Here is a 17,525-nt window from a genome sequence, read left to right as displayed (position 1 = left end):
AACAGAACCTAAAGTGGTGCCTTTTGCTGTTTACAGATTTGTGTCATATCTATTTTTCTTGGTTTATATGGAAACGTTTTGGACTTTGTCTAAAAAAAGTTCAATTTAAAGTAACTGTCAGATGAAGTAGTATATACAATAGCAGTACGAGATCAATTCCAAGAAAAACTCTGTAAAGCTTCATTTATGAAATAAAGCTTTTGTCAGGCCCTTATCTCTCTCCTCTAGTGTGTATACCACTGTTTGAATCCCCAGTTAACTTCCTGGTCACTATGACCGCGAACCAACACTTTCCTGATCACGTGACACTATTGTGATCGCCCTATATCATGTTGACCTCGACGAAACAGTTTAATGTGAATCACGTATGAGCTCTTTGGTCTTCGTGATGAAGGCTTGCCGGGCTTGTTGTACCCCTTGTTCTATGTACTTTTTTTTCTCGGCTTCGCTGACGGCAGTCTTACGAGACTAGGTTCGTATCTCTTGTTTCATCTCATGGTACTTGGTGAGTTCAGAGAGGACCAAACGAAACTCCTCCTCCGAGATCTTGTTGTCTGTGAGTGCCGTGGAGATATGGTCACTTACCATTTTCAACTTTGCTTCAGCTAGAACCCTGATCTCGTCGTGTTTCAACGCTTTACGTTGCAGTCTGCGGGATACAAACTTAAACACCAACCCTGACACCCCAGCTGTTATCTCGATGCCTAGCACTATGGGTGCGGCCACGATGGTGGTCGACAACCCGACACCTACCGGCCCTAGTCCCATGCTGGTTGTCATAAGGGCGGTATCGGCCCCGTCCACGACATTGAAAGCCCTATGGTACTTCTTGCATAACGCTGCCCGTCTGTCACGGTCTTGTTCTAGTTGGCGTTTTACGTCGCATAACTTCCTCAAGCGGAACCCGTCTACGGTTTCCAGTGTCTTCGCTACTTCCTCTACGACTGGGTACAGGCCCATCCTGTGCGTATAATATATACTACAAGATATTTTTTAATTGGTCTTCATTTAATAGTCAATCAATGTACTTGAGGCTTGGAAGGCCTAGTATCTCGTGTAGGCGAATAAGGGAAAGGTCAATAGGTAACTTTTGTAATATACTAACCATCTCGGTGCTTGTTAAGGGGGGCAGCAACCCCAGTGAGGGGTCCGAGCTCAGTTGTATGACAATACGACAATGGTAGTTCCAAAATGGATATGTATCTGGCCAATTTATTGCCACCCCAGGTAAAAGGCGCCAGGGTGGACCCTCCCCCTCCAACCCATAAATGACAGCTGGGAAAAAGACTTCTATGATGAGTGTGGAGCCTGGGGGCATAATCGTAGAATATGATAGGCCAGTGTATAAGTTGAATGATAAAAGTGCATCCCTGGTTGTTGCATATAACATGTAGCCCAGGTGATGTTGTGTATGGGAAACTGTTATATCCTGATCCACGGTGAAAATCCCGAGGAAGATACCGTTGTTCTTAATTTCAGTGATATAACCATCCTTGGTCAAAGAGATATAAGGTGCGGTGAGGGTCATATTGATCAACCATTCGGGTTCTTTAAAGTCTGTCAGGGACACCCGCCTATACATGTTGTCTTTCAAGTGTAGGACGTACAAGGTGCCTTCCTCGCCGGGCAGATCGAACCCCTCCGTGTCTCCTAGGTCCCCGAGTGTGATGCTGGGCCGATGACTGGTCATTGCTATATTACTATCACAAGATAGTTTCCAACTGTTTTTCTGATAACTTCTCAGGGGTGCACTTCACCCCCATGAGGTGTATGTTATCGGGTAGGAGTATCTTGGTGAGTGATATCGTGTCTTCCACGGTCACGGTGACCCCCTGCAGACTGGTGTGGGAGTGGACACCCACTCGTAAACAGTGCAAACGTGATACTGGTGTTGTTTCCCCCAACGGAGTTTGATCCCCTTCACGACTTTGACTTCGGGCTGCAATGGTTCATCTAGGTAGACCTGGATGACCAGCGTGGAGTTCGCCGGTAGACTCTCCAGGATGTTGACCACGCCCTCGAATTCAGACACCACCTGCAACCCCACGTTTTGGCGCCCAGGCTTGCTCGACAGCATGTAGGCTGCCATACTGGAGAGTGGGCTGATGACTACGCTACGCCTCTGCGTCGGGACGTAAGCCACGAGCAGGGTTCCGTTGTTCACGACTTTGTTTAGGTAGTTGTCTTTGTTCTCTGTGAACACGTAAGGGGAGCCGAGCCTAATGTTGAGAAACCAATCGACTCGAGAGGGTAACAACACCCACTTGTCGTCGTCGGTGAAGACGAGGGCATACTGCTTGTTTCGAGCAAAGGTCGTGCTCTCGACGTCTTCTAAGTCGAACAGTTTGCCGCCGAACGATGGGTATACCGACCATCTATCATTACCGATGCGGACTAGGTCGAGCCGAGTGTTGAGGGCCGCTCCTGATGTATCGACTATATCACCTAGGGTTCTACCAGAGGGGACTTCGACGCGTTTGGAAATGCTGTTTTTAAGCTGTAAGGCATACAGTCTAGCCTCTACTCCGGGGTCGTCGAACCAGCGTGTGTCCCCGAGGCCAGAGATCCCTACATTGACGCATCTCTTCACCCTTCCGGGTCCTTGTGCACTAGTCATCTTATGTGCAGCGTTATGCTGAGGTATCCTATATTCACAGGATTATGCTTTATATCTAACACTGATATTAACAACTCTGGGATGGTGCCCCGAGTTAACCTCTTGTACTGCTGCGATGAAAACGACTCGGTTCTGCCGTCGTTGTACTTCTCCGTCTTCACCGGTAAGGCTCTCTGCAGCCTGGAAGGGCGTTCGGCCTGAATGTTGTCCGTCATGCTCAGCTGATCGAGATGAATGCACAGCTCGCGGTACGGGACTAGGTCGGGTAACTTCGTACCCGTGACCATGGTTGTGGGTTTTATCTTGTCCGGCGGCAGCCCCAGTGTCCTCGCCAATGGTAGGCCGAGCCTCAAGGGGTTTATTCCGTTGTTGGTTAACACCACTGTGCCGTTTGAGTCGTTCATCTTGAGTTGCTCCCACAGGCTCGAAGACTTCATCGCTTAGCGAGCACACGCTGTAGTAGCCGTCGGTTATGTGATTGCGGACGCCACTGACAAACAGCGTGTTGTTGCTGTCGTTGATGTTGGTCCACCGCGGCAGGTAGGTGATATCGCTGAGTGCGACTTTGAGGTGACCTGACGTGTTATCGATCGCGTGCAGCAGCTGAACGGCCTCACCGCTCGTTGTCCCTGGAAGTGTCACCTACAATTTAGAGTATATATACCATTATATAATACTTTTAACATGTACAACCCGGGAGTGTTTTACCCTAAGATGGACATAGACTTCACGAAGATGAAGATCGTGGTCGACGTGGCTGGGTTGTACTTCGGAGCCCAGTTCATCGATGTGTTTGACCGGTATAGGCTTTCGGTGACGAACGTCAAGGCAGTCCACGCCTGGTTCAACAACCCGATGCAGTTCTGGCAGAATCAACTCAACTTCGCCGTGTGGTGTGCGACGACTGGGTTTTGCTTGACGTTGACCGACACTCGGCGGGGACCGCTGGGTCAGTCTGTGTTCACGTTCCTCGTGTACTACCAGGTCAGGCGTATCCTCAAAGAGATCAGCGCTCCGCTCCCACAGGACAAAGCATGAGTCGCAGTAAACAACCCGTACGACCGACAGGCCTACGAACGTGATTGCAACGAATTCGAACTAGACCCGAAGACGGATTGGCATTTACCGGTGTAGCAGCCCAGAATAACCCCCCACCAGATTATTTCCCGGGGTAAACTATGGGCTAGCCCAGTTTATACCCCGGGGGTATATTCTGGACCAGGCCAAAGTATACCCCTCCAGCCCAGACTATACCCCTAAAAAATTATGTTGACAATTCACTCAATATGAGTGTGTGACTCAGGGCAATGGTCTTGGTGTCATTTAAAGGAATTTGTAGGTGCATTTTATTTACATTACTGCATAATACAAAATTTATGAAGCATTTGTTTAGTGCCTCTCTGCGATGTGATATTTTCGACTTTGTGTAACCCAGCCATGCTGATATATCATCAAGGTTAGTAGTTAGTTATCTGCTTTATCTGCTTTAACTAAGGTATTTCGGCGACGGGGAATTACACTTATTAAGAAATGAGGTGGAACCAAAAATAGAAAATTTGAGAGAAAACTGATTTGAAAAGTTAAAAAAACATATATACATATTTATAACAATTTTAAGATGGTAAAAAGTGGAATTATTCTATTATTGTTTTGGGAGATTTGATGGTCTATGGAGATCATCAAGGTGTTTGTGGAATTATTTTATACCTACCTTCTTGTTGTGACACAAATTAGTTTGACTTTTAGAGAGAAAACATATAAGTTAAAAAAATTTAACAAAACATTTTGACAAGGTTTAAACCAATCAAATGTGAAATGAGAAAGATTAAACCACATGCTACAAACACATTACATTGTAATAGAAACTCAACAACAACATGAACAGATTAACTACGGGCACACTCTACTCATCAATCTAATTAGGGCTATACCATTTTGGAGGTGGGTGTTGTCTTAATTAATACCCTACTCCACTGTCTAACAACTGGCTGTCTAATTAATGGGAGATAACCGGTGTGAGAAGGGGCTGGTGTGAGTAGGGGCTGCTGATAGTGTGAGTAGGGGCTGGTATTTGTTTATCAATATGAATGAGTGACTGCAACTGCTACTTCCGCTGCATCAGTTACAGCCTGACAGGATCCGAAGACAGTCACAGCACTATCCGAGATCGAGTGGTTCAGCATATGAACAATGACATTAATGATGAACTAAAACATTTCCTGAACCAAAATGTCAATGAGTACATCACAGATTCGGGAATTTCACGAGATGGAGTGTGGGCAACAGATGCAGAAGTTATGTCAACAGCCAGTCTGTTTAAATGTGACATTTATATTTACAGTGCAGTTGGTCAGTCAATGCAATGGCTGATGTACCCTGCCAGCTTCAGCTTGAAAACTCACACTGATTATGCTTTGTATCTGGAAAATGTATTGGACCATTTCAATGTTGTAACCAGTGTTTAATTGTGTGAGAAGTACAATAAAATTATAGTAGTATCCTTAATCACTTGTTTTCTGTAGGGGTATAATCTGGGCTGGGGGGGTATACTATGGCCTAGTTCAGAATATACCCCGCGGTATAAACTAGGCAAGCCCAGATTATACCTGGGGTATAGTCTGGGCTAGCCCAGTTTAACCCCGGGTATAGTCTGGGACAGGGGTATACTCTGGCCTGTTACACCGGGACTGCTTACGACGCTTAGAAACAGTTCGGGGCTAACGTCGAGGATGCTTTTAATGCTCCAGTTGATCTACCGAGTGCCATCCAACGCTACCAAAACGTATTGGAATAAGCCCCGGTCTAAAGTCGACTAAGTGTTCGATGTGGGACTGTACATGGCCCCGATCGACATGCAACTGAGAGTCAATAAAGTGGTGGGCTACAACAACGAAATCGTCATCGCCACGGCTGACCAGAAGTCGGGTGTCACTACAGGCATCAACGTGAGTCATGTCCCACCTCCCACAACCCGTGAAACAGGCATAGTCGTACCACCCCCGAAGCCCAGAGTTCGGCCCGCACCCCCACAGCCCCTTCCACCACGTGAGGTGGCTGAGAACAAGGAACACCTCGATAGTAAAACCACGCTAGTGGTCGCTGTGATCGCGGTCGGTCTCATTTGGTTAAAAACTCCTTAGCCGCGACCAGCCCGGCCACAGCAACGATGGCTGCCCACAGGTTTTGCCCGAGCCACGTGGCAGTTTTAGCCAGCGTGCTCAGCAGCCACGAGACGATGCTACCCAGGATTCCGGGCAGGGCTTAGGCAGCCTTACCCTGCGAGTTGAGCCAGGGCCTTTCCGAGGGATTTCAAGTGTCTTCTCACCCAGTCTCTGACGTTGCCATTTGGGGGTGTTGGTGTACCTCCACCCGTCAGCGATACGACCAGGGTTGATATGATGAAGCCCAATGCCGTCAGAATGCGATGGTGATCCTTTGCTCTCGGAAGAGGATTCGGATCCTGTCAGCTAGCGTGGTGTCCTGGTAGAGTACTTGATCGATGGTTTCCCTCACGCGGCTGATCTGGAACCGAAGCTGTTCTCAGAAGGAGGAGGCGCTTCCAGCCGGGTCGACCTTTCCTCTTCCAGGTTGCGCAATCGTTCTTCGATGATGGCTTTCAGAGACTCGTCATCTACCTGACTGAGTTTGGTCTTTTCACGGGCGATGTGGCGTCGATCGCATCCAGTTTGGCCGTGTTGTCCACGAGTGACCCACGAATGGTTTGCATGGCCTTGTCCAGCCCCCGCAGTTCCCGAACGGTAAATTCGAACCCGGGTAAGGGTTTGTTATGGTACGTGTCCAACAATTGTTTGATGGCACGTTGGGGCTCATCGTTGAGTTCGGCCCTGGTAGCTTGCAGATCTTGGACGACCTTCGAGGGAAGATTGGGCCGATAATCTATGAGGTTTAGTGCATCGCGGATCAGTTGGCCACCATGGCGACTGATGAGTGTCGATAAGGCAAGCTGTTCTCTCGTGCATTTGCTCATGAGATTGATCTCCGGGTGAGCCTTCAATTGCAGCGTGCCGTTCTCATCGAGGGTGAACTTGGAATAGTCTCGTCCCAACGGCTTGACGTTGTGTTTACGCTTCAACTCGTCGTCGTATTCAGCGGCGGCCTGCTTCACGAGTTCGTTGACTTGTGTGAACGAGGTTTCCTGCTCCTCTAAGAAGGGGGCACTATTATTATTATCCCACAAGTCATCCATCGGGATGTCTTCGTAACCACCACCTTCAGCCATATTTAATTATGTTAAACTCATATATTTCCCCCACATGGGTACAATGTGTTAAGCCCATTTCTGGTGTCCCACGCCGTGATATTGCTGGAATATTGCTAAAAGCGGCGTAAAACCAAACTCACTCACTCACTCATATATTTCATGTATATAACAATGTCATACGGTAGGAAGCTAGACCCTTTCCGGAGATCAAGGGAACCTCTAGGCGCCAGAGCCGTGCGCCAGTCGGTGACCATCCTCACCAACAATCCCAGCAAGATAGACCAGAACGAAACGCTGCTGGTTTGATTCTCCAACCTGGGCGAGAACGACCTCATCGTGCCAGGCACGGTTCGCCTGGCGTTCAACCTCACGTTGACCTCCGACAACGACAAACGCGAGCTCGTGCAGAACGTAGGTCGGGCCATCGTCAAAAAGACCACCATCAAGATCAGCGACAACGAGGTGCTGAGCATCGACGACAGCGACGTGTTTCACTGATACGGGGACCTCTGGAAAAGTGAGGGAGAACGCGTCAACGACGTGTACCCAGGCATCAGCAAATCGACCCGGTTGCGGCTTCACGGCAGACCAGCTTGACAAGATACAGGCGGGTGAAAAGGCCATCGCCGCAGCGTACAGGAACAGGTCCTGAGTGCCGCTCAGCTTCAAATTGCTCACGGGGCATGCGCCGTTTTATCAGTCTGCGCTGGGTGATAGGCTTGAATACAAGCTCACGTTCAACGACTACAGCAAAGTCATGATGAGGCCAGTTACACCATCGACAACATCTCTCTGGAGTTCAACATGGTCACTAGCCGGATCTGGCCAGGCAGGTTCGAAACCAGTACTCAGGGAAGGTGGCCATCCTGTACGACCGCATACTGCAGCATAGAATGGTAGTACGGGATAAGAGCGACACGGTGTGGAATATCAACCTGAACGTGCCGGCGCGATCAATGAAAGGCATCCTGATCGTTCCTGTTGGAGGATTACGATCCGTTCCAAAGGGACCGCGAGAAGTTTTTCAACCCCGAGATCACGAAGGTGGAAGTGACCATAGAGGGCGTGCCCAACCTGCTGTTCAGTCATGGTATGAGGGCACACCAGCAGTGGAACGAGATAAAGAAGCTACCGACCCGACACCAACACGTCATCAAGGACCTGGATCTATCCTCCGTGTCGTCATAAGAGCGAAATATTCTCAAGCACGACGTTAAACCCAATTTCACCTCACCCACCTTTATCCTCCATGCAGATCGGTGAATACCTGACCACCAAGTACGCGCTATTGTTGGACATGCGATCAACGGACGACGATCGGTTGCACGACAGCGGACGCCACATCGACAACGGCAGGGAGGGGATAACCGTCCAGATTACAAAGAAGGATCAACCCGCGGGCAATTTGAAATCATATCTGTACGTGATTATGGATGCGCTGCTTAATATAGACAATGGGAGATTCGTGCAAGCCATCTATTGATCTAGCCCACGACCCGCACTGCGCCATAGTGTGCAGGCAGACTGGTTGTGGGAAGACCATTTTGTGCTGGATATGCTGGAGGGGTACTACCGGGACACCTTCGACAACATCGTTATCATGTGCCCTACTCTGCATATGAACAGGACATACACAGAAAGACCTTGGGTAATGACGGACCCGGACGTGCACAGAGTCGACCCGGGAACACGCCTGCAGGACTGGCTGAAGGCTTACCACGGTAAATTCAAGGGGGAGTCGATGCTATTCATCCTGGAAGACTGCAGCGCCAACAAAGAGATAACAAAAAAGAGAGACATGCTATCATACCTAGCCTTCTCCGGCCGGCACACTCAGCACAGCGTCTGGGTGCTGACGCAGAAGTTCAACTCGGTGTTGAAAGACCTCAGGGAACAGACGCGATGGGTAGCCTTATTCCACTGCAAGGACAGGGATTCGTTCAAGGAATGTTTGAGAGAAAACGATGTGATGAGCAGACTAGAACGGGAACGGGTGAAAAAAAAGCTATCCGAAACTAAGCACGCCAAGCTCGTGCTCAAGACCGACCAACCCGCTTGCAAGTGCTAATTGCCAAGCAATGCTGAGCAATGCTGAGTAATGCTTAGCAATGGCTTAGCAATGGCTTAGCAATGGCTTAGCAATTAAAAGTTACAGTTCTATATGGCTTGTGAAGTGCTCATCGTGTGCAACCTAACCTTCATCTCGCTGTGTTTCGCGTGCATCGGTTATTATATCATAACCGATGAAGTCTCAAGTTTCAAATAACGGCAAAGATGTCACTTGATAAACAGCAGACGGACGGTGCTGTTGAGTATGTTCAGCCTTACTTCAGAGGTAAACAAGAAGTCGCGACTCAACCCGAGACTAGGTGAGTCCATCGACTACTCGCTTCAGCAGATACGAGAGTCCCTGGAACGCTTCACGCACAGGGGGTCCGGGTGGGCCGTGGATAAAATCGATAAGGTCTATCTAGACATAGCTAACTACGTACCGTTCAGAGGCGGATCGTACCTAGACTTACCCGCCTACTACAAGAAGAAACAAGCCATAGTCAACGTCAAGAACAGAGGGGACGATTGCATGAGGGTAGCTATCAGGTCCGCCTTGTTTCCGACCGACGTTAACTTGAACAGACCTACGAGCTATCCCCAAGACGACGGGCTCAACTGGGACGGTATAAACGAACACACCCCCATATCCCAGGTCACCAGAATCGAGAAGCAGAACCCCATAGCCATCAACGTCTTCAGGCACGAAGGTAACAAAACGATCGTGCACAGGGTCAGCCCAATGAAGGGTCGTCGCGTGATCAATATATTCATGATCCAGCGAGGTGGTAAGTACCGCTATGTGTGGATAAAACACTTCAGCATGCTGTTGCACGACCAATCGAAATACAACGGGGAAAAAAAACACTTTTGTGAACGATGCCTGCACGGCTAGGATTGCCTAGGCATGGGGCAGACAGCCGTATGAATCGACATGCCCATTGAATGCAACAATGTCCTGAACCACAAGAACCAGATGTCTGTGCCTTACATCATCTACGCCGACTTCGAAGCCCTCGTCAAACGCCTTGACATCGGGCCAATCCCCAACATGCACAAAACACAGGAGCACGAGGCCTGTGGGTTCGGATACGTGGTCGTCCGATGTGATGGGGAAACGAATGCTCCCGTGGTGTACAGGGGTCACGACAAGGCTGAAATGTTTCTAAAGTGCTTGCAGCACGAAGAGAAAACCATCAGGAAGAGGTTGTACACCGTCGTTCCAATGCGTATGACCCAAGCCGAATGCTCCACGGCTGCAGCACTCATGCCCCAAGATGGCCCCCAAAATGGCGATTCAGTGAGAGATCACTGTCACATCACCGGGGAGTACAGAGGCGCCGCTCACAGCGCGTGCAACCTCAAGCTCAGAATCAACCCCAAAACAATCAACATCCCCGTGGTCTTCCACAACTTAAGAGGGTACGACTCTCACTTGATCATGCAGGCCATCGCGAGGGTCGACGGCAACCTGACTTGCATCCCCAACAACATGGAGAGATACATCTCCTTCTCCCTGAACAGCCTGAGGTTCATAGACTCAGTTCAGTTCCTACTGTTGTCTCTTGATAGTTTGGTCAAGGCCAACGATACCTTCCCCATCACCGATTGATACACCGACGCCGAGACTCGGCCCCTGCTGATGAGGAAGGGTGTTTACCCCTACGAGTACATGAACAGCTGGACCAAGTTCGCCGAGACCCGACTACCCCCCATCAGTGAATTTTACAGCAACTTGACCCAGGGCGATTACGACCACGCCCAGAACGTGTGGGAGAAACTGGGCTGCAGGAACCTGGGTGATTACCACGACCTGTACTTGAGAACGGACGTACTCCTGCTGGCTGACGTGTTCGAGACTTTCAGAAAGACTTGTTTCAAGCAGTATCAACTCGACCCCGCGTGGTACTACACCAGCCCCAGTCTCTCTTGGTATGCCTAGCTGAAAAAGACCGGAGTTAAGCTGGAACTCCTCACCGATTACAACATGCACCTGTTCATCGAGAAAGGATTACGAGGTGGGATCTCCATGGCTGCCAAACGGTACGCAAGAGCCAACAATAAGTATGTGAAAGGCTACGACCCTAGCAAACCCACCAATCATCTCCTCTATCTTGACGCCAACAACCTGTACGGCTGGGTCATGAGCCAGTATCTACCCACAGGGGGGTTCGAGTGGGTGCCTGAAATAGACGTCATGAGCATACCACCGGATTCGGGGGCAGGTTACATACTCGAAGTTGACTTGGAGTACCCAGCAGCATTGCACAAGTCACACAACGGCTACTCCCTGGCTCCAGAACGATTGATGGTGAACCCGGACTGGATGTCCGACTACCAACAGAACTTGCTGGGGAAGAATAAGCTAGCCAACGTCGAACAACTCGTACCCAACTTGATGAACAAGGCCAATGACATCGTTCACTATCGCAACCTGCAGCTGTACCTGTCGCTGGGTATGAGGCTGACTAAAACCCATAGGGTGCTCAAGTTCGACCAGAGCCTGTTGATGGAGCCCTACATCAGAATGAACACGGACCTGCGAAAGCTGGCCACCAGTGACTTCGAGAAGAACCTCTACAAGCTCATGAACAACTCGGTGTTCGGTAAGACAATGGAGAACCTGAGGAAACGCGTGACCGTGAAGCTGGTCCGGTCGAAAGAAGAAGACAAGCTCAGGAGACTGATAGCCAGCCCGGCATTCAACCGGAGCAAGATATTCACCAACGATCTGGTGGCCCTGCACATGAGGAAGAGCCACATCAAGTTCAACCGCCCGTCAACGTTGGGATGAGCATCCTCGACCTCTCCAAGCACCTGATATACGACTTCTACTACAACGAGCTCAAGAAGCAGTATGGCGACAGGTGCGTGGCGCTGTACACGGACACAGACTCCCTACTGATGGAGATTTGAACCGAAGACGTGTACGAGGACATGAAGAGTACATCCATCTGTACGACACCAGTGACTAACCCAAGGACCATGCAATGCACAGCACGGTTAACAAAAAGGTCCTCGGTAAGATGAAGGACAAGTGTGCTGGCACGCTGATCGCCGAGTACATAGGCTTGAGGCCCAAAATGTACTCCATCCTGAAGGCCGACAATAGCGAGATCCGGAAGGCGAAGGGTGTCAAGAAGTACGTGGTGAAACAACACATCAAACACACCAGGTTCAAGGAGGCCCTGTTCAGGGCCCACACCTTCAAGCATCAGATGAACACGCTGAGAAGCGAAGGACACGGAATATACAGACTGACGTTAAACAAGACGTCCCTGTCGCCGATGGACACGAAGCGTTGGATAGCCGCCGATGGAATCAACACATACGGGCATGAGAAAATTGAACCAAAGACATAGCCGTATGTATACGATGTCACGGAACCAGAGAAAGTTTGAGGCTATTTACTACAGCCCGCATGGGTACTGGAAAGGAGTGAGCGCCATACATAAGCTTGCCAAAATGGCGAGAGTATCCCCGGACGAGGCCAAAGCGTGGCTGGAAAAACAAGCCCTGTGGCAGATCTACCTACCGGCACCACGCTACGTGCCTAGAAGAAAGTTCGGCATTGACATACCCAATAGCATCTACCAGGCCGACCTCCTGTTCCTACCCCACAACGAGGTACAAGTATGCCCTAACTGTCGTGGACGTGGCCAGCCGCTACAAAGAAGCCGAACCCTTAACCGCGAAAGTCTCGGCCCAGGTAGCCCGCGGATTCGAACGCATATACAAGCGCAGACCGCTGACATGGCCCACCGAACTGCAAGTCGATCCCGGACGGGAGTTCATGGGTGCAGTGTCACAACTGCTAACTAAGCACGGCGTCCAGGCCTAGCTCATCGCAGCCAAGCCATCGTCTAGAGATTCAATAGGACTTTGGCCGAGCGCTTATTCGGGCATCAGTATGCGAGAGAGATGGCCAACCCGGGGAGATGATTGACGGAATGGGTAGCGTGGATACCTCAAGTGGTGTCGGCTATCATCCACGAAACCACTCGGCTCACCGGCAAGAAACCGGCCGACGCTATCAAACTGAAATCAGTGACGGCCGAACCGGCTGCACCATCGTGTGGGAAGGAGAAACAGATACCCGACTGGGTCCTCGTGAGGTACCTCTACCAGCCGGGAGAACATGAAGGGGACACTCGGAAACAAGCCACCGACCCGACATGGTCGGTCAACACTTACAACATAGATAAAGTGGACTTGTACTACTTGAAAGATGGGCCACCGAGAGGTTTCGTCAGAGAGGAATTATTGATCATACCCCACAGCACAATGTTACCCCCCAAATAGCGATTCAAAATATTTAACACTTACCTTGTCGAGTGATCCCAATAGTGTCGACGTAACCAGGAAGTGTTGGTTCGCGGTCATAGTGACCAGGAAGTTAACTGGGGATTCAAACAGTGGTATACACACTGGCGGAGAGAGATAAGGGCCTGACAAAAGCTTTATTTCCTAAATAAAGCTTTACAGAGTCCTTTCTTGGAATTGATCTCTTCCGCTATTGTATATACTACTGATGATTTGCTCTTTCATACTTGTAGGGGCCGGGGGGATTTGTCATCTTCTGATGACTCTTGTTTAGTATGGGAAAACACTAGTCCAAGATAGGCAGGGTTTTACACAGACTTTTAAAAATGTGAGTCATGGTGACTCACAATATCTATTTTTGGGAGTCATTTTCAATATTTGAGAGTCATGAAAATATTTATATTTCTTTGTGTTAATCATTCTCAGCATATAACTATGTCACACCACCAAATGAAACTACAGCATTGTTCAATTCAAACAGCCAGGATTACTGTCTCCTTTGAGTTCTCTGAAAAGTATCATCGAACAATATCATTTTTTGCTAATCAAATCGATTTTATTGAACTGAATTGTGAGGGCCACCCATAAAACTTGCGTAAAAGCTTGACTCGTATGATAATATTTTGTGAGTCGTTTGCAAAATTGTTGCATCAAATACACAGGAATCACGCGTCATGTAAAACCCTGGATAGGCATAGTAATTAATTATAGATAATTGTTTGCCTTTCAAAAAGCATTTTTCTTTATAGGCAACAGATCCACCTCTTCTAAAGATAACTATGTTAACAGATTATTTTCCATTCATTTGTATACTGTTCCAAAATATTATAAATAGTGTGATGGCTATGGTGGTTTCTTGCAAATTGTGAAAGCCCATATTGGCCAAAAATACCCATATAAGTTTCATTGTTAAAGTACAGCATAGGTTTATAATATGACCTATGTTCTGGCATTTGCTGTTTATTCACAAAGTTGAAAGTGGTTGAATGGTGTTCATAATCTAGTTGTCATGGTTGTACTGAATGTAAAGTTACATCTTGCATGTATATTCTTTCCAAATACGCCTTTGATAATTACAACATTTTGTGATAATGAAAAATGTGTCCCTGACTTTGAATGAAACAATTCAATTAAATCATTACCGAAAGCCAAGGATTACAGGATTGGATCAGACACAACCTACAGCAACCCGGAGATACCACGGTAGGAATCATGGTATCTCCTAACCGAGCAAATTATGGGCTGAGTCTCTCACTTCCCGGCTATGGTTGATAGCAACGGGTTGGGAAATATATTTTTTGTTCAGGTTGAGAGACCTTAAGTACTATATATATATATTAGTTGTATTTGATACCGGCGGAAGTGACGTCATCAACTGGAAGTGACGTTATATTTCCAGAAGTGATGTCAAATATCACCGGAAGTGACGTCATAGAACCGAAGTGACGTCATGGTTACAGGAAGTGACGTCATCAAACAGGAAGTGATGTCATAGTTACCGGAAGTGACGTCATCAAACAGGAAGTGACGTCATGATTTTAAGGAATATTAGGTTTAATTACATATTTCAGGATTCAGATAGAATCATGATACATTTATAGGAATCTATCGTAATCCGAATTTATGGCGTCAGGGATTATATAATCCCTACTATTACAGATTAGGATTATCATGATATCTATTATATCAACCATAACTGTGGGAAGCTAGAAGACTCACCATCTCTGGGAATGTATTCCCCCACTGCTACTGACCAATCTAGAGATAAATTATTTATCTCTGACTAAGTCATAGTTATTCTTAATCCTTACTTGGGATTCAGGCTACCATAATCCAGAGGGAATGTTTACGTTATAATTAGGAACAATTACATGTATTGTTAGTAATTGTTAGTAAACTTACCTCTGGATTATGGGGAGTAGTTCCCACCCTGTGTCCTCCCCGCGAAATTATCCTTAGAAGATGTCATTGATGTGTTGTTTTTAGAAAAATTATGAAGGGCTCTAGGAGAACAATACAGTGACGTCAGGATCAAGGGAGATAACTCAGGGGTAGATTAGGTATACCACTAGGAATATCTATGACTTAGTGTTAAAACTTCTTTTGATTTTCTTTATGTATTCTGTGTATCCACAGGAATAAGGCTACCGTAATCCAGAGGTAACTTTACTAACAATTACTAACAATTACTAACAATACATGTAATTGTTCCTTTTGCATTATTTTCTTGAGAGTGAGTTTAGTTTTTTGCCACTTTTAGCAATATTCTGGCAATATCACAGCAAGGGACACAAGAATGGGCTTCCCACATTGTACCGATGTGGGGAATCAAACCCAGGTCTTCGGTGTGACGAGTGAACGCATTAACCACAAGGCTACCCCACCACCCCTTTTCATAAGAAATCAGTTTACTAAACCTTGGAGAGATGTGTAATGTTTAATCTTAGAGCTAACATATGAGGGTGTTCCTATCCATGGTGTCAATAAAACTTTGCACACAGAATTCTGATTAAGTTTTCATCATGCTTCCATCAGGTGGTCATGTTAAAGTCCAGGACCCTGTTTCACAAAGCTTTCGTAAGCCTAAGATCTCGTAACTTTTCTTGTAGCATTCATAACTCATATACTGTAACATAGACTTGCAACAGTCGTAGAGGTACGATAGCTTTTCACAATTTCTCAACCTCATTACGTCTGTCAGAAAGTCAGCAAACTAGTGCCTTTTGATGATTTTGGTTTTGGATTTTTTTAAATTGTTTCAGGTTTTCAGGCCGACAAATTGGTCTTAAACTGATACTGAGGGTTGTGCTTGTTTTCTTAGCTGAACTGCAAAAGTGTTGAATATGTCTTGAAAGTTGTTATACTGATAAGTCAAGTGGTGAATTGGTGCCTTTTGATGATTTAGGACATTGAAAAATACTAAAGTCCAAATACTAAAGTCCAAGATACTCACAGGAGTCAAGCTGCCAAACATGGTCACCCATCTGTCTCAAGCATCACCGTCACCATCTCTCTTCATTATCGGTTTACATGTGTATTATTTCCCACAAAGCAAAACAGGAAATGACAATCAGTCAAGTTACAAAGTTTACTCTTGATGCTGAGAAAATATTTCAGGATAGTTTTGACCATAAATACAAGCTTTAGACACAGGATTATACAATTGGAGAGCATTTTAAAGATGTTGGAAAAGGATAACAGTTGAACCCATAGATATGTGGTGATCAAGGTTGACATTTGTCCAAACATGACAAAATTAGGTGATCAAACTAATTTGCAAACAATTTTGATGTGCAGCCTACAAATTTTGCATACATGGGACACAAATGACAGACATATTAGGATTTAATGCATACAAAGAAGAAAGGTTTTATATGTATGGAGTGTGTGCTGGATGGCCAATCATGTCATCATGATGATCATGTAACAGTAATGTCAAACTTGTACACATACCCAACTGGATATTTTGGGAGATCATTGTGTTGTTGTTTTAGTTTTTGAGTAAAGTATGTGGTGCCATAACTTGTTAACTACAGCCTGCACTTGGTGCACTGGTGAAAATACCCAAATGAAATCCTACCCTGCTATACTTTTAACAGTTTGTGCATTCATTAAAATAATACATCACTACACAACTATACATCAGTAACCCCAGTTGTGTATTCTGAATACTCTACCATTGCACATCAATTGCCCATTGTTCTATATTCTTTACCTGTGTATAGCAATAGCCAATGGTTCTATATACTTTACCACTGCACATCAATTGCCCATTGTTCTATATACTTTACCACTATATATCAATAGCTAATGGTTCTATATACTGTATCACTGCACATCAATTGCCCATTGTTCTATATACTTTACCTGTGTATAGCAATAACCAATGGTTCTATATACTGTGTCACTGCACATCAATTGCCCATTGTTCTATATACTTTACCTGTGTATAGCAATAGCCAATGGTTCTATATACTGTATCACTGCACATCAATTGCCCATTGTTCTATATACTTTACCTGTGTATAGCAATAGCCAATGGTTCTATATACTTTACCACTGCACATCAATTGCCCATTGTTCTATATACTTTACATCTATATATCAATAGCCAATGGTTCTATATACTGTATCACTGCACATCAATTGCCCATGGTTCTATATACTTTACACTGTACATCAATACCTTGTGGTTCTATAAGCTTTACCACTGAACAACGATACCCCATGGTTCTATAGGGTAGCCTAGTGATTTAAACGTTCGCAAGTCACGCCGAAGATCTGTGTTCGATTCCCCACATGGGTACAATGTGT

General features: G+C 46.6%; 1 protein-coding gene across 5 annotated transcripts in view; it reads left to right on the top strand.

The window, feature by feature from the left end:
• Nucleotides 1-17,525, top strand: part of LOC124262070 (septin-7-like) — a 191,339-nt gene that overhangs the window by 78,209 nt on the left and 95,605 nt on the right. The window lies entirely within an intron of this gene.

Source organism: Haliotis rubra, unplaced genomic scaffold, assembly GCF_003918875.1.
Source record: "Haliotis rubra isolate DU_JTF1 unplaced genomic scaffold, ASM391887v1 Scf12, whole genome shotgun sequence".
In the NCBI taxonomy this organism is placed as follows: domain Eukaryota; kingdom Metazoa; phylum Mollusca; class Gastropoda; order Lepetellida; family Haliotidae; genus Haliotis; species Haliotis rubra.
The sequence above is the reverse complement of the archived record's forward strand: the minus strand, read 5'-3'. Positions and strand labels throughout refer to the sequence as shown.